At 39.3% G+C, this 23517-nt stretch overlaps 1 long non-coding RNA gene across 1 annotated transcript; it reads left to right on the top strand.

Moving 5' to 3' along the window:
- Positions 1-2227: 2227 nt before the first annotated feature.
- Positions 2228-14390, top strand: LOC148370257 (uncharacterized). Its single transcript, XR_015849906.1, has 5 exons — positions 2228-2398; positions 4160-4211; positions 4381-4474; positions 4568-4616; positions 14327-14390. It is a non-coding gene; the product is annotated as an uncharacterized LOC148370257 (long non-coding RNA).
- The last annotated feature ends 9127 nt before the right edge of the window (positions 14391-23517 follow it).

Below are 23517 nucleotides of genomic sequence, written 5' to 3' on the forward strand. Positions count from 1 at the left end.
ACAGCTCCTTTTTAGAAATAGGTACTTTCCCAAAAAACGTTTTTAGCATCAGGTATACAAAAACAGGGGGAAAAGACCATTGGTACATCATTTTTCAGAGTTTTTCAATTTTACCGTTTCCTTTTTTTCTAGTAATATCTTATTTTACGTATTTTTCAACAAAATATATGAAATAAGCAATTTTACATGCTATATAATGTTGCTATTTAACATTATTTTTTCATTGAAAAATAATTCTATAAAAATAATGATTCAACACAACCTGTTAGAATAAATTGTGTTCATTTTAATATATTTTGTCACATTACTGCATATTAAACTTGTTTTCTGTACTTAAACTAGTTTCTGTAATGTTTAACACACTTTTTCAAGTATATTTTTAAGTAAATGTAAGTAATATGCCATCAGATAATTTTGCTTTAATCATTTTGTGTGATTTTTCTCATTTGAGTCATTTGCTTTTCTTCTAGTTGAATAACAAAACAATACTGAAAGTGTCTATTATGGCAGGTGGGAGATGCCATTTTTATCATTATTAGTATAATATTTCTTATATAGTCCATTCGTTTTCCTCGTGTTATCCCTGACCAAATAGGGGTCGGCTTACATACACACGCAAGCGACTGCATACGGCAAATGATACGACCATAGGCTTACCCAAAATGAAGTGTCCAACCCGATTCCAACCCTGAATGCTGAGTGCCAAGCAGGGAGACAAAGTCCTAGGTATTACTCGGCCGAGGCGCGGACCAGGGACCACCAGTCCTGGTGACCTACCCCAAGGCCACCAAGGTGGTATATTTCTTATAAAGTAACTCTTAACATTTAAAAAGAAAAAAATGAATCTTATTTTAATTAGTTACTTAAATACTCATCAATATGGGTGGCACGGTGGATGGGTAGTTAGCGTGCAGCCCCATGGTTCAGAACTTTAGTGTTCAAGTCCATCTACCACAGCGAGTGAACTGTCTCTGTGCCCTGCGACTGGTTCAAGATGGGTGGGATGGGCTCCAGCACCCCCGTGACCCAACTGAGGATAAGCGGTGCAGATAATGAATGGATGGATAGTCAACAATATGTTTTTTTCTAATGATTAACATTTATTTTGTTCTTTGCCTCTTCAGAAAATCTTGCTCATTTTAGGAAATACTTTCATTACCTAAACAATTTTTTTTTTAAACATATTATTAAAAGAAGGAAAACGGCACCAACAGGGCAAAATAGTGTCTAAATCATTAAATTTGTTACAGTGATCTGAATAAAAAGCAATATATTTGTCTTTACAAATGGTACATTTTATGTGAAATGTTATCTTATATAGAGACGTTATAAAAAAACTGCTGGTGTTGTACTTAACGGTTTGCAATGGTTATGTGATTTTGAGCTGACCTTGGTGAAATTGATGCCTAACCCTAACCCTAACCCCAACCCTAACCCTAACCCCAACCCCAACCCCAACCCTAACCCTAACCCTGCATTTATTGCTTTAACACCTTATGGAAGTGTGGACTCATGATCACACCAGTATGGCTGAGTCACATAACCACTTAACGGTTTTTAATGTACTTTCGCTTTCCGGAGCTAATTCGAACTTCTCGATTCTAAGATGGAACTTTTTGACCTTTTATCACATTTATTTACATTTATTATGTTTATGCTGTAAGTTACTCTTTTTTAGAAGAACTGTTTAAATCACCACATGTGCTTGCTCACACTTGCCTCACAGTAGCCCGATTTATGTGTCTTCCGACTGGGCAAAGCGGGCCTGGCAAGGCCCTGGACATACCTATGGATGAAGGAGATCTGCAGCGAAGCAACAGCATCTGTTTTCTTAAATCTAGAAGACGGATGTGGTGGACTGAAGATACTCCACAACTCACCTCACTTTGGAAGTTAAAAAAAAGAAAATTACATCCAAACACTCAAGACAGCATGATCCCCCCTTGTCTCTTTCCACCATTTCTGTGAGAAATTATCCTACCAGTAACTGGGACTTGTTTAAAAACAACTGAAGAAAAAACACATTTGTTTGGGGAGGGAAAGAAATACGGGTAAACCGCTGCCATTTAAGTGCTGTGATGCCTTCAAAATGAATGACTCAATCTGCGAGTTTTTAAGTGTACAAGCAGTTTTCTAGCTCATGTTTTGCTTTGATATGCAAAAGTTGAGATATAAGAGCTGTTCGGAGACAGTTAACTCAGCTGAACTCTACACTGAAGTGTACAACAACATAGACCTGTTTTTTAGTCTAAAACCAGCTCCAGGTGTTAAGAATGGACCTTTTTACCCTCGGATGTGGCTAAAATTTGGGACTGTGGGATTTTTCCTCTGAGGTTTTTTTTAAGCTTCTGAGTTTTTGAGACAAGTGTTCAATCTTGTTTTAAAACCATACTCCAAAGTGAGTCACTATCAAAATTTTTATCATTCGAAACATCAGAATGTTTTTTTCTAATATTATTGCTTTTTAATATCAATGCTGTGTCAGAACGGAAACAGGACCCACTTGCGTGACGTTTACCACAAGTTTTATTGAAAGAGAGAGGAAGGGCTGCGTCCACGATCCGGTGTTCGCTGGGCTGGGGAAGCAAGTCGCTCTCGTACTTGGATTGTGATCCGAACACGGAAGTGGATCTTCCGTAGCGAGCGATGGCGGTGTCAGGGTCGGAAACGAGTCGTAAGCCGGGACGGGAGAGCAGATGTGGTCAGGATCAAAAACTGATCGTAAATCGGGACCGGAGAGCAGACGTGGAGCAAAAAACGGGACAGGCGGGAAACAGGGTCGAAAAAAGGTTTGCCTAGTATACACAGAGATTCGCAGACGGAATGACAACAGGAGATAGACAGGACTGGGTTCAAATACAGACATGGAGCCAATCAGAACCCGCGGCAGTTGGCGCCAAAAGAGCCAACTGAGCTCACATCAGTAATCATGACATGCTGCTTGTCTTTTTTCCTCTTTTTCATTGTAAACAAAAATAACAACAAAATGGAAATAAGTATTTTTCAAATAACATCCATGGTGTGCTTTTGCATAGGATGTGTGCTCTGCTCTACTAATTGTTCATATGTATTCAGTGTAAAAGTTCTTTCTCAACTTGACATTTTAAACTTGAAATGAATTTTAGTAAATATTAGTATGCTATGTACCGTATTTTCCGCACTATAGGGCGCACCGGGTTATAGGGCGCACCCCCAAAAAATAGTCTTTGGTCCTATATCTTCCATAGATAAGGCGCACCGGATTATAAGGCGCTACAATGGGAACGTCGACAAAACAGTCAGATGATTCAGTCAAACTGACTACCCCCTTAACATTCCCAAAGCTTGCAAAGAAGCAAATACGTGTCGTAGACTCGTGCGGATGCGGTGTCCGTACGATGTCACTCAAATGCATCATTTCAAATATCATTCGGAAGGTTAAAGTCTTGGGATTCAAGAAATGCCAACCATTCCTTAGTTTCTATTTTCTTTTTCGCTCTCAACTTTACTGTGCATATGACAATAAACACTTGGAATTGAGTTTAATTCACTCAACTCATCACAGCAACATCAAGATCGTTCTAAAACAAGACACCGGGAAAATATAAAGCCGCATAGCTCTCCTAAGTTCTCACGTTCAATAATGATACGCAATCATGGTCTTCTTACAACTGTGAGTGTAGTAAATCCAAGAGAGTAAAATATTTACAAATACAGACTAATGAAACATGTTTCTTTATGGCGTAGTTTAGCAAGCTTGCTATTCAGTCATCTTTTTCGGCCAATTGCAGGGTTTGTTTTGGCCCTCTAGCCTATCCGAGGCTCCGAATAACTCCAGCCAATAGCGATCGATTCAAATGATGATTGACACATTGGTTAGCCAATGAAACGCCGGTATATAAATCACAGCATACACCGCGGACTGCTCCACGTTAGGGGGAAAATCGAGTTGGCGGCTGTTGCGTAAGTTGCGAGACCTTGCGATTTAATATTGAGCCATATATAAGGGGCACTGTATTATAAGGCGCATGGTCAGCTTTTGAAAAAAAAAAAGACTTTTAGGTGCGCCTTATAGTGCGGAAAATACGGTACTACTGAGCAACTGCAGATAAAGAGTGTGCCATGCAATAGTATTTGCAAGCCATCCAGTAACTCTTCTCATTGTGTCAACATTCTTCAGATTCTATTGATGTGTTTATTTAAGAGAAGCAGCACATAGACTTAATTTAAAGGTAAGAAAATAACGTTTTTCTCAATGCTACAGTTTGAATGTGGCTTTTTGCTTTGCCAATTAAAAAATGAATATGATGTGGGTTCATTTATTTTCAAAACTAACTGTGCCTCACTAGGCATGAACCTCACCATCTGCAAATAACTTAAACATGTCTTTTGTACCAATAGAAACATTAGCCTGGAACTCGGCCCTGTCACCTAATCGTCAGGTGTGCTCGAGCTCATACAAAAAAAAATGGACTACAGCGTCCAAATTCACAAGGTCTACTAAAATAACTATTGCATTTCATATAGCCTAATAATAAAGAGTGATCTTTTCTTAACTGAAAACACATTCATTTTATTTCTTTTACAGCATTTGGGCCAGCAGACAAAACCTTCAAGGCCCAAGACATACAACACTGGTAAGTGGACCAAAAAAAAAAACAAAACAAGAAAAACTACCATATGGGTTGCCTGGCTGCAATTTATCTCACAGAAACGAAAAGGCGAACAGACATAAGCACCTGGATGAAAATAAGCAAACACAGATATCCCTCGCTGTATCACGGTTTATACGGTTGCGCTACTTTGCGGATTTTTATCATGCGTTGTGTTCTGCGTTCTGATTGGCTACACAATATTGATTTGAGAAATAAGAAAAAATACATGAACCTTAATATAAAATATAATTTGGTTTTAATTCTGAAAAGAAAAAAACGAAATGATAGTAACATTGTTATAAAAAAAAACATACAAAATTCTACTTCACAAATACCACTGCGGAAATACTTCAAAAAATACTAGTACAAAAACATGAATACAGGAATACTACAAAAAGTACTATGACAGAAGTACTTCCAGGGATCTTTCATGCCAATTCCTTAGTTTCTATTTTATTTTTCGCTCGCAACTTTACTGTGCATATGACAATAAACACTTGGAATTGAGTTTGATTTAAAAAAAAACACCCATCACAGAAACATCGACATCACTCTGAAACAAGATACTGGGAAAATATATAGCCGGAGTAGCTCACCGAAGTCGTTGCGTTTAATAACAATGTGCAACCATGGTCCTCTTATATCTGTGAGTGTAGTAAATCCAGGAGTCAAGTCAAGTCATTTTTATTTGTATAGCCCTAAATCACGAAGAGTCTCAAAGGGCTTCACAGATTATTACACTTTATTACACAGACTATTTTTCAGCCGACGAGAAGAGTAGGTTATTCATATGCTATGGAGTAGAAGTGAGTTTTAAGCTTGGATTTAAACATTTCCACTGAGGTTGCAGATCGGATCTCAGGGGAAGAGCATTCCACAGCACCGGTGCCCGGATGGAGAACGCTCTCAAACCAGCAGAACACTTCTTTGCTCTTGGGATCACCAGAAGACCGGCACTCTCAGATCGTAAGCTTCGGACCGGGACATAGGGGCAAATCAGATCTGAAAGATATGAGGGAGCAAGTCCATGTATGCTTTTGTATAATACTAAGAGAACCTTGAAATCACATCTAAGGCTAACTGGGAGCCAATGCAGGTTAGCCAAAATCGGTGTTATGTGATCGTACTTTTTTGTCCTAGTTAAAAGCCTCGCTGTAGTTTTTTGTACCAGCTGAAGAGACTTGATTCTAGACTTCGGGAGACCAGAGAGTAGTGCATTACAGTAATCGAGACGGGAGGTAACAAACGCATGAATTATAACTTACGCATCCGACTGAGACAGTATTGAACAGATTTTAGCAATGTTACGAAGATGGAAGAAAGCGGTTCTAGTAATTTTCTTTACATGCATTTCAAAGGATAGATCAGGGTCAAATATGACACCTAAATTTTTAACTGAGTCACTCTGTGTGATGTGACATTTGTCAATGTTCAGAGCAGTTTTTGAGAATAAGTCACGGCATTTAGATGGACCAATGACTAACATTTCGGTCTTTTCAGAGTTAAGACGCAAAAAATTGAGTGACATCCACTCTTTTATCTCAATGAGGCAGGCCTCCAAATTTCCACAGTTTAGTGTGGGTGATTCCTCCAACGGAAGATATAGTTGAGTGAAGTCTGCGTAGCAGTGGAAGCTGATATTGTACTTGCGAATAATATCACCTAATGGAGGCATGTAAATGCTGAAAAGAAGGGGGCCAAGCACTGAACCCTGCGGAACACCACAGGTAACATTAAAGGGCTTAGATGTCATTTCACCATATTTAACACAGTGCGTCCTATCTGAGAGGTAGGATCTGAACCACGAGAAGACGGTTCCTGAGAGACCAATCCATTTTTCGAACCGTTCTAGTAGGAAATTGTGGTGCACTGTGTCAAAAGCAGCACTAAGATCCAGCAGCAGCAAAAGTGATGAAGCGCCAGAATCCATTGCCAGTAGGAGATCATTTGTTACCTTGATCAGAGCTGTCTCAGTAGAGTGGTTAGCCCTGAATCCTGATTGCATAGATTCAAAAAGTTTATTCTCGGATATGAAATCATTCAGCTGCTGTGCAACTACTTTTTCAAGTACTTTAGAAAGGAAAGGTAGGTTTGACACAGGTCTATTATTACTTAAGATTTCTGGATCAAGGTTGGGTCGTTTCAGTGTGGGTTTAATAACGGCGGACTTAAAAGCTGCTGGAACTACACCTGAGGAGAGTGATATGTTTATAATATTTAGAACTGAAGGTCCAAGGACGCCAAAAAGACTTTTAATAAGTGAACCTGGGAGCGGGTCGAACTGGCAAGTTGTCGGTTTGGCCGTTTTCACCACCTGTTTGAGATCATCAAGTGACAATTCACTAAAACTGGACAATTTCCCTGGACAGCCACCCTGTCGTGCATCTGTAGATTTCAGCCCTTTAATATGTGTGGTATTAATAATGTCTTTAGCAATTTCTTCCTGTATGCATTGAATCTCCTTAGTAAAGAAGACCATTAAATCATGAGCAGAGTGCGTCGAACTATCTGCGACAGTCTGTTGCCTTGTAAGCGATGCTACAGTGTCAAAAAGGACTTGGGGATTGTTCTTTTGAGATGCAATCACCTTCGAAAGGTAGGCCGATTTTGCAGAGGCAAGGGCCGCTTTATGCTTTAACAAGCTGTCACACCAGGTTTGATGGAAAACCTCAAGCTTGGTAGCGCGCCATTTTCTTTCCAATTTCCTGCATTTTTGTTTAAGGGTTCTAGTTTCATCAGTAAACCAAGGCGTGCGTCTTTTAGGACGCGATTTTTGCTTTATGGGCGCTATTGAATCCAGGACACTAGTCAGGGTAGTATTGAACTCATTCATGAGTGAGTCAATCGAGCCATTGTATGAAGGAAAGGACACAACTGCTCCAGGAAGGAGTTCAAAGAGCTCAGAAACTGTACCAGTGCTTATATTGCGTCCGCTAAATCCTTCAGCTTTTTTAACACTACATTTAGCTAGCACTTCAAATGTAACTAAATAATGATCCGAGATAACGGTAGTACACGGTAACACCACAATGTTTGAGGTTAAAACTCCTCGAGTCAGAACCAAGTCTAGCGTGTTTCCATCTTTATGGGTTGGCAAATCAACCAGTTGATTAAAACCAAATGCATCAATTAGAGACCTAAACGCAATAGTAAGTGAACTGAATGGGGAGTTCATATGAATGTTAAAGTCCCCCATAATTATAATTTTGTCTGCATAGGTTACTAGTTCAGACAAAAGTTCAGCAAATTCGTCCAAGAAAGTTGTGTATGGCCCAGGTGCGCGATAGATAGTTATTACATAAATTGACAATAGAGAGGACCGCATCACAAGAGCCTCAAACGCCTTGTAATTATTAGAGGTACGAGGATTAAATTTGAGCGTTTTTTCAGAAATGAGCGCGACACCGCCACCCTTTTTCAACGTGCGTGCTACATGGCTACTCGCGTAGTCAGGGGGTGAAGCATAATTTAGCGCTAAATACTCATCCGGGCGTAACCAAGTTTCACAAAGACCCATACAGTTATACAGTTTATAATCACGAATAATGTTATCAACAATTAAAGCTTTAGGAGCAAGCGATCTAATATTTAAAAGACCAGATTTTAGCTTTGCTGAATCATTTGACTTAGCTGAAGTCTTTGTAGTCTTTGTAGAGATCGTCAAAAGATGTCGCCGTTGGGGCCGTTCGTGAGCGTTGATTTTAAAGCGTCGGTTGTCCGGAGAGGAATGAATGGTGGAATTAGTCACATCCTCGCGTCCTTCTTGCTCCTTTGACTTCGCACGCTTCACACATCTACCCGCACGGCAACCACGCTTCTGTTTTCTGTCTTTACGGCGCCGTTGTCGTCGTTTATTAGGAGGAATAGTTGTCCACAAGGATGCCGGATCTCTTTGAAGTTCGCTCGGTATATCATAGGCGGTGTAAAAAGTGCCCGAAAAGTCGAAATTTAGACGCCCACCCAACCGAATAGGTTCGTCCCTACTGTAAGTATTTTTGGCCACGCATGTGTCCAAAAAAGAAAGCAAAAAAGACAAGAGAACGGCAATAAATAGAAGATTAGCTGGAGAGCAACTAGCCGCAGCAGCATCCATGCGCGCCGCCATGTTGAAATAGCCTAGGAGAGTAAAATATTTTCAAATACAGTACAGAATAGTAAAATACTGTTTTCTCTATGCCGTCAACCCGACATGCTATTCACATTTATCTTTTTCGGCCAATTGCAGGCTTTGTTTTGCCCCTTTAGCCTATGCGAGCCTGTAAATGATAAAAAGGATCCGCCCCCTTTACCTCCGAATAACTTTAGCCCATAGTGATCGATTCAACTGATGATTGACACATCTTTTTCGGCCAATTGCAGGGTTTGTTTTGCCCCTTTAGCCTATGCGAGCCTGTAAATGATTAAAATGATCCGCCCCCTTTACCTTGAACTATATATAAGGCGCACTGTATTATAAGGCACATGGTAAGCTTTTAGGTGCGCCTTATAGTGCGGAAAATACGGTGTGCATATATATATATATATATATATATATATATATATATATATATATATATATATATATATATATATATATATATATATATATATATATATATATATATATATATATATATATATATATATATATATATATATATATATACATTTGTTTCCTCTCTTGTTCCTTTTTTTATTTTACCTTTTTTAAAAATGTTCCATTATTTTTTTCCATGTTTTCCTTCCTTTTCATCCTTTCCCTTGTCTTCTTCTTTCTTTTGCAAAGCAAAAATTGAGAAGAAAAAATTACCTTTTTGGTTACTTTGTTACAAACTGTCACTTTCGCGTAAAATCAACCCAGGCAAATTATGGATATGTTCATTTATGATTGATTGATTTTCATATCTGACTCCTCCGAGTTAAATGTCAAAATGTCCTTGGGCAAGACACTGAACCCCTACTGCCCCCGATAGGCAGGTAGGGGCATGGCGACCTCTGGCTATCGGTTTGCGGGTGTGTGTGTGTGTGTGAATGGGTTAGCGTGAAGCACATTGTAAATTGCTTTGAGAGGCCTTCAATAACTTGAAAAGGGCTATACAATCTTGTTTTGTTTTTTTTGTTTTCTTTTTTTGTACCCTATTTTCCATAGCAGTTTTTGGGGGAGAACATTGGAATTTTTTTATCAGATGTTGTCTTGTGCAAAACCCTATATGGCTCATCCGTATCCAGACCCTAGCTCTGGCATTCCCAAGTAAGTTGAGTTTGAGACCCCTGCTTTATGAATTGCCTAATGTCCCTTGAAAACGTATTAGGCCCTCCTCAGTTTAGGACTCCCACCGTGTGGATTTTATATATCATTGGTGATAATTGGACAGAATATATTAGAGGACTTTACTGCTCCCTGATCATAGCCAGGTTAAGGACAATTATAAACGGCCGGAGACGGATGGATGCCCAGTGGTGAAGTCGGCTGTGCCTCCTCAAGACACCCTTGGTGGGGCCACAACCTTGGACCTATGTTGCAGAGGAAGTGTGGCATGTTACAGGACGGCAGCTGTCCCTTCTGTAATCTGGTTCTGAAAAATTGATAAGCATCTGCTTTCATCTAATGCTCTCTGGTGACCAAATTCTGTACTGCAGCTCCTGACAACGACCACCCCAAACAGCCAAATCCAATTATTTACAGGCCCAGCCACGCAGGGCCATTTTGCTTCTTTTAAATATTTTTAACCATGATCAGAAAATAAATACTTCAATTGGCCAACACACTTCAACATTCCAGAAGGCTGTACCTGGTCAAGACACTCAACAGGAAAATGGTGCCCCTATGGCCCTATTTGTTAAGGATCCACCCACTAGCCCATACATATTTTACCCCCAAAACCCAATATATTATCGACAAGGGACAATGTGTAATATTGGTTTAAGTAAGCAGAAATATGTTCACTATCATTTAAACGTGCTTGTTTAAAACAATTTCAAGTAGAAGAATTTGCATTAGTTTTACATAAGATACGCCTCACCCAGAGAGCTGACATCTTTTTCCGCCATTTTGCTCCTAAAGAATTCCGAAAAAGAGCTCCTGAAAGACTTCTCTAAATAACGAGAAGACAAACAGTGTGGTTTGGTCACTTTGAGTCTCCGTACTTTGTCTTATTCCTTTTAGCACTCGTTTTTGATTGCTTGACAAAATACAGCGACATCTAGTAATACACAATGTTCCTTTAAAATGAAATATGTTCATGGCTAAAAAGGGTGAAATGTTATTTAAATGAGTGGATTTTTTTTACAGTGAAATTCATGACCAGGTGCACATCCATGGTTCTTGGACCGTGACAATATTGATATTTAATGTTGGTGGACTGTTATTACCCATTAATATGCAAATTATATTGCAAAATCAATATTTTGTCTCCATATAGTAGAGCAACTGCTGACTTAATGAAATCCAATATGGCCTTGCTGCTATGCTGCTAAATGGGGCTCAATTTTAAATCTCATTCTACTGCTAACGGAACATTTTGCAAGAACTATTGAGTTTATTATGATATGTTCAATTTGCCCATTGGCAAACAAACCAAGCTGCAAAGATTCCCTTAAGACTTTCTAAAAAAACAATCATAATTCTGGGCCTCACAGATGGGAAGTAGTAAGAGGTAAATGCAAAGTGCCCCACTTTGGCCTTTATATTCAGAGTCTTTTTGACCCAAAGACAATACTATACTTGTGTTACATACACGAAATAAGGACAACAGAAGACTAATGAAACCTGAATGTAAAGCTTGCTCAACTAAAGTACTAGTAGCATTTAATTTACGATCTGCTTGTCTCCCCGGGCTTAAGACCACAGGCAGTAGGTGCTCATTTTTCGAATTTGCTGTTCAACTGTAGCATGTAGTATCCTTACAATGCAAATGCCAATTTTGGCAGCCAGCCGGAACAGTAATCACTACACTTAGTAACTAAATACAATCTCGGATTGGGATGGGATGGATTGGGATGGCACCATTGACCAATCCTGGTCGTTACTACGATGTTACCTGTACTACATAGGTCACGGTTGAAAGTACTGAAGCCCTTGGGCCACATGTGGCCAGTCAGGCTTTTTCATCCAGCCTGCCGAACCAAAATTTTATAATAGATAATCTAATGACGAAACGTATTATATGGTTAAAAAAAATTGTACTACTGACGGAAATAGGATGATTTTGAGCTACCCTTGTCCCCAGTGTCCCCATCATTAAAATATATGGCAAAATCTTTTTTCACTTGCTATTCTTCTAATAAATGTATTTAATGTGTCAATATATCTATAAAATTTATGAAAAAACAACCTCCAATCTAGGCGTCTTGCAGTTGAGTTTTTCAATGCATATTATCAAATTAAGTACTTCAAATGAGACATTTAACCTTGCTTTAATGAAAAAAATAAAATAAAATAATAATAATATACATGAGAAATATATTGTTTTAAAATTGCAGCCACAATATAATAAAATATTGGATAGGCCTGCATTTCATTTTTTCTATTTTTATTGGGTTTAATATTGTATCGTTAGATACAAAAAATGATTTTATTTTTAATTGTTTTTTTACAAACGGCCCAGTTGACATTTTTTTTTACTCAATGCGGCCTTTAACTCAAAACGTTTCCTGACCTTTGCTATAAGTAGTCTTCAACTCACATAGACCATAGGTTCTACCACATTGTTTTTACATAGAACAAGCAAAATGGCCCAGGCATTGCTGATAGAAAATTTGATTTTGCTGTTTGGAGTGGTCGGTAGTCAGAGCTGCAGTGTCCAATATAGCCATCACAAGGCGTCAGAGACCCCACAAAAGAAGACCACACGAAAGCAGATGTTTATGTATTTGCTTGGTATTTATCGGGTGTGTCTTGACACCTAAGCCCGCTAAAGACTCACAACGTTGTACATTTTCATAAAAATCAGTTAAGCCGTTTCAGAGCCTATTAGTCAAACATGTACACACACACACACACACACACAAACACACACACACACACACACACACACACGCACACACGCACACGCGCACACGCGCACACGCGCACACGCACACACACACGCACACGCGCACGCGCACGCGCACACGCACGCGCGCGCGCGCACACACACACACACACACACACACACACACACACATATGATAAGTAGTATTGATAGAATATACAGTAGACAATTTACTCACTTATTCACACCTAGGACATGATTTCGATCCATTTTCATCCATCCATTATCTGCACCACTTATCCTGAGTAGGGTCGTGGGGGTGCTTGAGCCCATCCCAGCCATCTTCGGGCAGTGGTCAGGGGACATCCCAAACTGGTTGCCAACTAATCCCAAGGCAAACAGAGACAGACAACTCACTCGCTCATTCACACCAAGGGACAATTTGGACCGGCCAATTAAGATGACATGTGGGAATTAATGAGGAAACCGGAGTGCCCAGAGGAAACCAACGCAGACCACGGAGAACATGCATACTCCATACAGGGGGGCCCTTATACCGAATTATATCCCGAACCCTGGACTTCCACACCGTGGGGCCGCACACGAGCCACCCAACCGTAGTGCCCGCCCAGATTATAATTCTTTTTTTTACAACTATGACTTTGCTTGACTGAATTTCATGGGGAATGAACTTTGCATGTTATTTTTCCCTCACTAATGTGCGACCTGCTCAAAGTTTCAAGGTGAAGACTTGAGACTTTTATGTATTTGAATTACTCAAATTCCTGGTATCTATAAATTCAAACATTCCCTGAAAGAGTGTTCTTGTTTCTTTTACAATATGTTCAGTGGGAGGTCAGCCCCCACTGAATTCCACTATGTAGTTTGCAGCAGAATAAATAACGTTCGCAACCAAGTGCGAGAAACCCGAAGCTTCGCTCAAATTGTGGCCTTGCGTGAATGACTGGTAGGGGCCTAAGCATCTTGGTGTGGGTTAGTGAGTGTTTACACGTGTTTTGGCTGTCTGCGTGATTGTGTATATTTGGCTAGATCTTTGGACCGAGAACAATAGAGGATTCTCGGCCCGGTGATTTTAACTGCGTTTTATTATTGTGAGGCTGGCGGTGTGAAATCCCCTGACCCTGAAAGTTGGTTTTACGAATTTAGGTTGCGTCCTTGCCAGGTACATTGGCAACATTCCTTTGATACTCGTGAGTACACAATGAGCTCGTATTGATAACTTCATTTGTCTGTTTATTTCTCGAGTCTGTACTACACAGTGAGTTAGGCCACTCTTCATATGGAGTTGTTTTTTGAAGCGGGTCAAGGCTTAGAAAACAAACAGTTGAACTACCCACTCGATGACAAATAGAAGTTCCATTGTATCCCAAAAAACATTCATGTAACTCTACTCCCAATTTTTTCAAATGTAATTTTCCCTTTACAGACACAAAATAATGTGAATACTGCAGTTAGCAATCAATTAATAATCTGATTCATTATGGCTGTAACCAATGTATTCACTTTTGTTTTGTCGGAATTAGAGGCTAACATCATAACATAGTTGATCATATCTTTACTTTTTCCGAATTAGTTGCTCGGGAACAGAAGTCTTCCCAAACCCTTCATAAATAGATGAATGAAAAAAACAAAAAGGCAAAAGTCGCCCTGGAGTATGGGTCACATATTAGTGACTTGTGTAACAATAAGCTACATTATTTATTTTTTTTGTCATTGCAGCCATGAAAACACTGCAACGGGCAGTCTGGAAATCACAGTCTCAAGTCTGGCGTCTTGATACACATCCTCATTGGAATAAATGCTTCCACGGCTGAAAGAGTCTGATTTTTCAGTTATTAAAAAAAAAATAATCTAATGCTTAAGAAAACAAATACTCGTGTGTTGGCATGCCAATGGACCAGTTCCACTTCTAAAGAGCTTATGAAAACACATCACAACAAATAAACTATATGTTTTATATTTGTTTTCATGGATTGTTTCTGAATCGGACTAAAACAATTTTTAACTTCTAGGGAAGAAAAAACGAAGGCCTTTTTCTTCTTCTGTGTGTTTGTTTATATCTGGTTTGAGAGCCTGATAAAATAAGCGCAGTTTCTTTAAAGTTTTGTTACAATATATTATTCTGGTAACAAATGAGTTCCAGGATAATGGTTTGTGAGATTCAATAGTGTGCCATCAAAATGGTTGACGATTGCTTTTAGACTGTGAGTGCGGGCCACGCAGAAAACAAAACTTTAGACGTAAAGTGTCATTATGTCTGTTTATACCCAGGTTTATTCCATGCTAGGTTTGTTTTGTTATTGTTTTAATATAGCGAGGAATATTGTTTGACTGTTCATATTTGGAAACTTATTACAGAATACAGTTTGTATTAGGGTCTCTTAAAAATCAATACAAATTCATAAAAAGGATTAACATGCTGAATAAAAATTAAGTGAGAGAATAGATCGATATGTCGCACAAAAATTAACCTGGCTAAATCAAAGTCTCTTCCCCTATCTCGTGATCTTAACTCTAGAGAGCAAGCCGTGTGAGGCCAGGAGAGCAAACAGAACACAACTGCCAAGTACCAAGTAAAACTTTGACACTTTTGACACAAAAATACATGAACGAGAAGTGAGCACAATGACGTTGATTGAATTGGAGGGCTTACAAATTCAAGACAGAACCAATGGAAATAAAAAGATTCTGAATTAATAGAATGTGCAGGAGGAGATTGAAAAAGGAAAAAATAAGACTGACGGTTTTTAAAGAGAGGCGGAGATGGTGGAGATATTTGACAAAAGAAAAAACATCACACAGAGGAGGCTATTTGGGGTCTTCATTGAGCCAACGGCAGACAAGCCATTCTTATATTAACATAATTAACAGATGGCCTTAGTGATTAGCTTACAAGCGATTCAAGAAGCAGGGGGGTTGTTAGTATTTGCATTCTGTCTGCTTCCCTCGCTCCCTCTCCCAAAAGAAGATGGCAAAATATGGATGTCATGGGAAAGAATTAAACCAATAACATGAATGCATATGCAAACAGTTCGAGGTCAAGACTGCAATGCAACATCATAGAAGAGGACTAGGATTTATCATTTTGTGCTTGCCTTAATTCCATTGGTGATTTAACATGGTCAAGATTGACAACATAATGAAGTTTTAGAGGTCTATTGCTCATACTGAGAAAATAACAACATTGGTATTTGAATTTGGCATGCCGTTACGATTCGAATATGCATAATTTATTACAATATCAATATGTTTGTCCTTATGTACCAGTACAAGTGCTGACTTAATACAATCATTTTGACCTGCGCTATTCAAGTCAGGTCAGTGCGAAAGGCGCTCGCTTTCTAAGTGCTATCTTTTTCAAAAAGCTTGATTCTGAGAAACAAGAGTGAAGACTGACCTTTGAATTTATTACACAGGTTAACAACGATTCTGTTGCCTGTGTTTGTTCGGGTTGATTTAGAGTGGATCTGTTCTACTGAATGCAAAAATGTTTAGGCCTCAGGACACGTATTTTTTGGTTTATCTGCCTAGGTGGACCATTTTAGAAGAAACAGAAAAGTTTGAACAATGGTGACGTAACACCTTATTTACATTCTTTTACCCCAATTTTCTCTTTTTAGTCTTAATCACGTGTTTATCTTGTTTGTCCTGGAGTGTCTAATATCATTGCAAGCAATGTTATCTATGACAATAAAGACTATTCTATTCTATTCTATTCTATTCTATTCTATTCTATTCTATTTTATTCTATTCTATTCTATTCTAATCTACACACCTTTATCATTGTCCGTCATTCCTTTTAAGTCAAGTCAAGTCATGTTTATTTGTAGCCCTTAATCACAAGGAGTCTAAAAGGGGTGCACAGACCACAAATGATTGCAAACAACAGACTAGTACTAGACCATCCCCTGATCTAAAACCTACATGAGGGCAAGAAAAACTCAAAAACCTCAACATGTGGAAAATGCAGAAACCTTGAGAAGGGACCGCCCATGAGGCAATCCCTCTTCCAGGATGACCAAGCTGCAAATTTTACAGCAATCAATGTTTTTATCAGGTAATCAATGTATATTTTTGGACAAAAATTGCATAAAAATATAATAAATGTCATATGGTCATTTTTTTTTAATCAACTTATCACACAACCCTGACGAGATGGCGAAAAACACATGCTCTTTCCTGATTTGGCTGCACAAAATACCCCAAATCAGTTGTAGAAAGGGAGACGACAATCATAAAGTAATACAATGTTAGTCAGTGTTATTGAATGTCCACTTGGCTAATTTGACTTCACAAAAAGAAACAGTTATGTCCAAAACATTGCCCAATGCATCTTAGAACATCAGATCCTGTACAACACATATGACAAAGTCAAAGCCCGCAGGCCACATCTGCCCCCGAGAAGGTTTTCTTTGGCCCCAGAGATGATCTTGACTGATCATCTCATCTCATCTCATCAGCTGTACCACTTATCCTTATTAGGGTCGCGGGGGGGCTGGAGCCCATCCCAACCATCTCCGGGCAGTGGGCAGGGGACACCCTGAACAGGTTGCCAGCCAATTGCAGGGCACACGGGGGCAGACAACTCACTCGCTCAGTCACGCCTAGGGACAATTTGGATCGGCCATGCATGTCTTTGGAATGTGGGAGGAAACCAGAGTGCCCGGAGGAAACCCACGCAAGCATGGGGAGAACATACCAACTCCGCACAGTAAGGCCGGTAGCTGGATTTGAACCCACGCGGGAGGTTCCCACGACCTCAGAACCGTGCCGCACACACGCTAACCACTGCGCCGCCGTGCTGCCCTTGACTGATCATTGTATCATAAATCAGAAATCTATTTTCAATGCTTGCACTTTATTTAATTGTAGTTTAGTGAAAATTGCATACCTGTCAACCTCCACGGCTCCATGCACTTACAATCTTTTGTATTTTCCCTTACAAAATACAAAAAAATCTTACACCATATTTATTTTTTCCAAACGTGTTTATCTTTGTAGTTTAACATGTTTTATTGTACATGTGTTTTGTTATATCATATATATTGTTAATTAACATTTTGTTGTGAGATACTGAGTTGCTCGACATGAATGAGGTTTATTATAAAAAAGGTTCAAAAATTAAGTAGCTTGGACGTTCACTGTAAAAGGAAAAAATACATGCAAATATACTTAAGTAGAATAATACATTTTCTTTTTAAAATTATGAATTCATTTTCTGCATAAAAATATTGTTGGTGATATACTGATTAGGGCAGCACGGCGGCGCAGTGGTTAGCGCGTGTACGGCACAGTTCTAAGGTCTTTGGAACCTCCCGTGTGGGTTCAAATCCAGCTACCGGACCTACTGTGCGGAGTTTGTATGTTCTCCCCGTGCTTGCGTGGGTTTCCTCCGGGCACTCCGGTTTCCTCCCACATTCCAAAGACATGTATTTCAGGTGGATTGGCCGGTCCAAATTGTCCCTAGTTGTGAATGAGCGAGCGAGTTGTCTGTCCCTGTGTGCCCTGCGATTGGCTGGCAACCAGTTCAGGGTGTCCCCTGCCCACTGCCCAATGATTGCTGGGATGGGCTTCAGCACCCCTGCGACCCTACTAAGGATAAGCGGTGCAGCTAATGAGATAAGAGGAGATACTGATTAAAGGGATAGCCACAAACCTGTCTTTTTTCATTTTCTCCTTTTATACTTCCTTTTTTTCTTGACTTCTTTATACAACATAATAATTCGTAATATTATGCATCAAAGTAAGTGAGCCGTTTGAGAGCCGGCTCTCTTTAATGAGTTCAGCCGAAAAAGCTGGTACTCCAAAAAGAGACAGACTTCCTTTCACTACATAACTACCACATTAAATCCGAGGCTGTAGACGCATGCGCACAGTAGCATCAAACCGCTCGCTTTGTTTGCAACGGAAAAAAAAAAACAATACCGAAATAGCGGCGAACTCCTTTGACTTGATTGATTTGCCGTTTTGTGATAGTCGGTGTATACCGGATGGTAAACATAATTGACAAATTTACGTTTTTCTGTACAGATTTTCTTGTACGTTGTACACATCTTAAAATGCATAATAAACGTACTTTGTACGGCAAAAACGTACAGGTGGACAGGTATAAAATTGCTATCATTTTTTCTCTCTGAGGTGATTTTGATCCCTTTTGCCAAATTATAAAACATGGGATACTGATGGTGCGTGACCTTCATTTAATATCCATACAATTATAATTTTTATATCAGGGAACTCTGCCTTTTAAGAATTCAAGATTATAGACCGTCATAACAAGATATAGGTTTTTTATCTGATGAAATTAGTACATACTGTATTTGTTAGCTTTTCAGTAGGCTTAATTAAGTTTACTAGACTATATGCGTCATCTTTCAACATTCCACCAGTCTGGCCCTTAGCTTCCAGCTTAAATACTTATTTGGCCCTTGGTTTTGACACCCCTGCTGTAGAAGATCATGTCTAACCATGAAACTTATTAGCATCTATTTTCTCCGCTGTTCATCCAAACTAGGGTCACGGGGTGCTGGAGCCCATCCCAGCCATCTTTGGGTAGTGGGCAATGGATATCCTGAACTGGTTGCCAGCAAGTTGCAGGGAAAACGGAATCAGACAACTCACTCTTTAATTCACACCTAGGGACGATTTGGACCGTCCACTCAAACTGACATGGATGTGGGAGGGAACTGGAGGGCCCTGAGAAAACCTCTATAGGCACTGCAAGAACATGGAAACTCCACACAGGGAGGTTGAGGTAGCTGGAAATGAACCCCTGGACCTCTGCACTGTTTCTTCCACATCCCAAAAACATGCATGTCAGGTTTATTGGCCGGTCCAAATTATCCCTAGGTGTGTATGAGCGAGTGAGTTGTCTGTATCTGTGTGTCCTGCGACTGGCTGGCAACCAGTTCAGGGGGTCCACTTGCCCACTGCCCGAGGACAGCTGAGATGGGCTCCAGCATGCCCCGCTACCCTACTGAGGATAAACGGTGCAGTTAATAGATGGATGGATTATTTCACATGAAACATTTGAACTTAAACTGGTTAGTTGAAATTTAGGGTAAGGTTTTTTTCTCATATCTGCCACAGCAAAAATCTCACTGTGCAAAAAGTTCAAAAGAAGTTCTGCCATCTACTGATTAAACTCACTCTCACTCCCATTTATTTATTTATTTACAAGCAAAACGGCCCAGCAATGCTGAGCTGATAGAAGATTGGATTTGGCTGCTCAGAGTTGACGGTGCTCAGAAGCTGCAGTACCCAATTTGACGGTCAGTGGGTTTTAGGGACCACAGCAGACCACATAAAATCAGATGTTTATCGATTTTGTATTTAATGCGGGTGCCTCGACACAAAACCTGGTTATAGACACTTGTGAGACCTGAGATACAACTGTATACATTTTCACAAAAATGTTTTTTAGCCGTTTCGGAGACTATACGTCAGATACAGACACACAACAAACAAATCAAGATTCATGAAGTATTTTAGCTTAATGTACCGGATTTTAACGACCGAAAGCCACAAAATTCTCATATTTTCTTCAAATTTTGCACCGTGTCTCATACAGATCAGTGAATACAAACCAACTCGGTGGCCTTAGGGTTTGGCGCCTGCTGCTGAGACTGGGAGGTCACAGGATTGAGCTATGAGATATATATATATATATATATATATATATATATATATATATATATATATATTATGGTCTTACAACATTTTTGGTTGAATGCTTCAACATTTCCAACTTGTGTGCGATTTCCTGTGACTTTTATGGTTTCTCCCATGTGGACGCGACAAGTTTCCCACAACCAGAAGAAGATGCGACAGCACGAAAAATACGCCCACTGTTTGCGGAAGAACCACTCATAGATGCATACACCTTCTTGTATAATTTAAAGTTATTGTTATCGTGATTTTTGTGTTTGCCTCGGATAATTGTTTATCGATTTTTGTATCTCACCACTCTTTTGAAACAAGCCATCCATTGATGTAAAATCATACTCCTGTTTAATATTGAGATTTGTGACTCACTGTGTGATGAGAACATTTGTCTGTGTTTATGTCTCTCTCTCTGTCGACTACATCTGAAAATGTTTTTTTTTTTTTGGTGTGTCAAACGCAATAACAATTCTAAGTTGTGTTGTCTGATAAGTCTGCACGCCATGTGAATGAGAAATCAGACTTGAGGCTAGAGACAAACATTTTTCCTCTTAACATCGGTTACGGGCTACATGTGTGTCTTTGTGATAGATCATGTGTTTGTGTCTCCTGTGCCGGCTGTTTCCAATGAGAGTGGGACAGTGTCCAGCATGTTTCAGACAGCCAGGAATGTGTTTGCGCCATTTGTGTGCATGTATAGTTGTTGTTACCTCTGTAAATGTGTGTCATCTTGTCAGCTGACTCCCCTCCGGCCAATTTGAACGTGTCCTTGGCGCTCAAGTAATCGTGACAAGCCCTCTGACGGTTTGAAAATCAATTATAGGTTCTTAAACATAGACCAAATATGTTGACAGCGTCTACCAGTTTCCTGGAACAATCAACAACAAAAAAAGAAATATTCTGCACATGGCTTCAATGACTCTTGCCCTGTCACCAGGCAACTTGGCACGGAGGATTTACTTGGCTAATACAAAAGGGATAATTCAAAATTTGTGTTGATCATTTTAGTTCCAAAGTTATAGTGAGTATTTGATATTCACGGGTGGTTAGGGAAATTCATGATTGGCTGAATGAATGGGAAAACGCTTGATGTTTGGTAAACTCTATGTCATTGGAGAAACCTCAGATTCCAAAGTTCTTGAGCAGCAGTGTTGTATAAGTCAAATTCTAGGTTTTCTGCAATGAAAAAATACTTACATTTTTAGTGTTACCCTAATGCTTCAATATCATAATGCTAATTTACTTGTATATTATAGGACATTTCACAGCCTTGGTCAAGATGGAATGCAAATGCCACTTACATTGAGTATAGTTGCCAATTTCTTATTTTCTACACTGGCACAACCCAATTATTTACACAGGAAATTTGTGTGCAAGGTTTTTACTTTGAATACATCCTACCAAAAAATGAAGGCAACATGGGTCAATTTTAGTTGAGTATTTATTATGTTTTTTAAGCTTACCAAAACACATAACTTTTGTTTTCTAAACAGTAGGTAGTTTGAAGTGACCTTAAAATTTGATATTTTCTCCTCAAGTTGTGTGTTAACAATGTCTAACTGAATTCAAAGAAGATTTTATATACTTTATTTTATCGCGCTTATCTTACTTTTTTCATTGGAGCGTATTAGGCTGAAAGAAAGGCAGAGGGCGATAGTGAAAGAAAGTTTTCTGATTTGGCGTACACCTTGGTCCCAAACTATAGAATTAGTGATAGTATCAACAAGCTAAAAGCAAGTAAAGTCATACAATATTATTATTCCCGATGCTTGGACATTTATTGGAATAGAGCATTACCTGTCTAATGATTTTTATATTCAAAATAAGCAGCGCATAGAAGTTTTTTAAAAGTCCAGGTAAGACAATAATTGTTTTTCTCATACTAAAATTTAATGATGATTATGAAGTTGGCTCATTACTTATAAATGTGACTGCCTCACCAGAAACAAAGCTCACCTGTCGTCGCTGGCCACTTCTGTTGTTTTCAAACTTGAATATCCAGAAGTTTGGCATGGAATCAATGCGGCCTTTGAGAGTGATGGCGTACGGTGTCTTGCTTGGCTCAATTAATGTTGTGGACATTGAAATAGGGATCAATCAGATTCATGATATCTTATTACTTATGTTAATTCATCCAGAGCAGTATGGATCCATGCATTAGAATGGCCCAGCCTTGATTTAGAGCAGCTTAAATTTGATTGTGGGGACTAGTGTGATTACTTGCATTCATTCTTTCTGTGCAGGATTGTTTACATCACCATACACATGCAAAATATATATATATTAAAAAAAAAAAACTTCAGCGTTTATTTCACCGAACGAATTGTCTGAATTAGAAAAAACAACAACAAAAAACTCAAGGGATCCTTTTGTTCAACGTTTTCTGTCTGTCCCTCTTCAACTCTGCATGATCCAGGCACACCGTTTCCAGACAGTGTACTCTGAAGTTTCTTAGATTTGGTCATGATTTATGAACAGCTCCTGGAAATAATTCTCAGAGAACAATATGCCCTTAGTGTGAAGCTCGCAAGAACGGGGTTGTCCTCAAAGCATGCTTTATTCATCTGGCCTGTCACTCAGGGTGACTTGTTTTGTTTTTGTTTTATGTTTTCTTCTAAGGGCTGCCATGTGCTTGTGTGTGTGCAGTTGTTGCTATTTTAGTGCAGAGAAGAATCTGCACATGTACATATGTGGTTGTTTTATCTTCGGAGGGATAAAAGAAACTGAGACCAAAGGCCATACAGGAGCAGCAACCGGACAGAAATTTATGATTGACCAATCCTCCAGTAATATATATGTATTTTTAATATCTTAACAGTAACTGATTTGCAGTCTCCCGAGTGGTTCAAAATTACTTAAAACAAGTTAGCAATTTTACTAACTTTTGAGTAAAACTTAACATACTAACCTGAGCCTCTAAAACCTTTTCAGGTTTACATACAATTAGCAGGAAAGCTCTACAGAGGATTACAAACACAGCGGAAAGGATCACCAGCTACCCACTGCCCAGCCAAGAGGACATTGACAGCTCTTGCTGATTGAGCAGAGCTAAAAACATCCTGCAGGACTCCTTACTAACGAGCAACCACCTTTTTGAACTGTTACCATTGGGCTGATGGTTTAGTTCCCACAAGGCCTGAACAAACAGAATGAGGGATAGCTTCTTCCCCAGAGCTTCCAACGCACTAAACCACAGTATTTAAACACAGTTTTTGAACACAGTTTTAAGAGCAATATTCCTGTTGCGT

The sequence above is a fragment of the Urocampus carinirostris genome, chromosome 3 (assembly GCF_059441175.1).
Source record: "Urocampus carinirostris isolate Australia breed hairy pipefish chromosome 3, RoL_Ucar_1.0, whole genome shotgun sequence".
NCBI lineage: Eukaryota > Metazoa > Chordata > Actinopteri > Syngnathiformes > Syngnathidae > Urocampus > Urocampus carinirostris.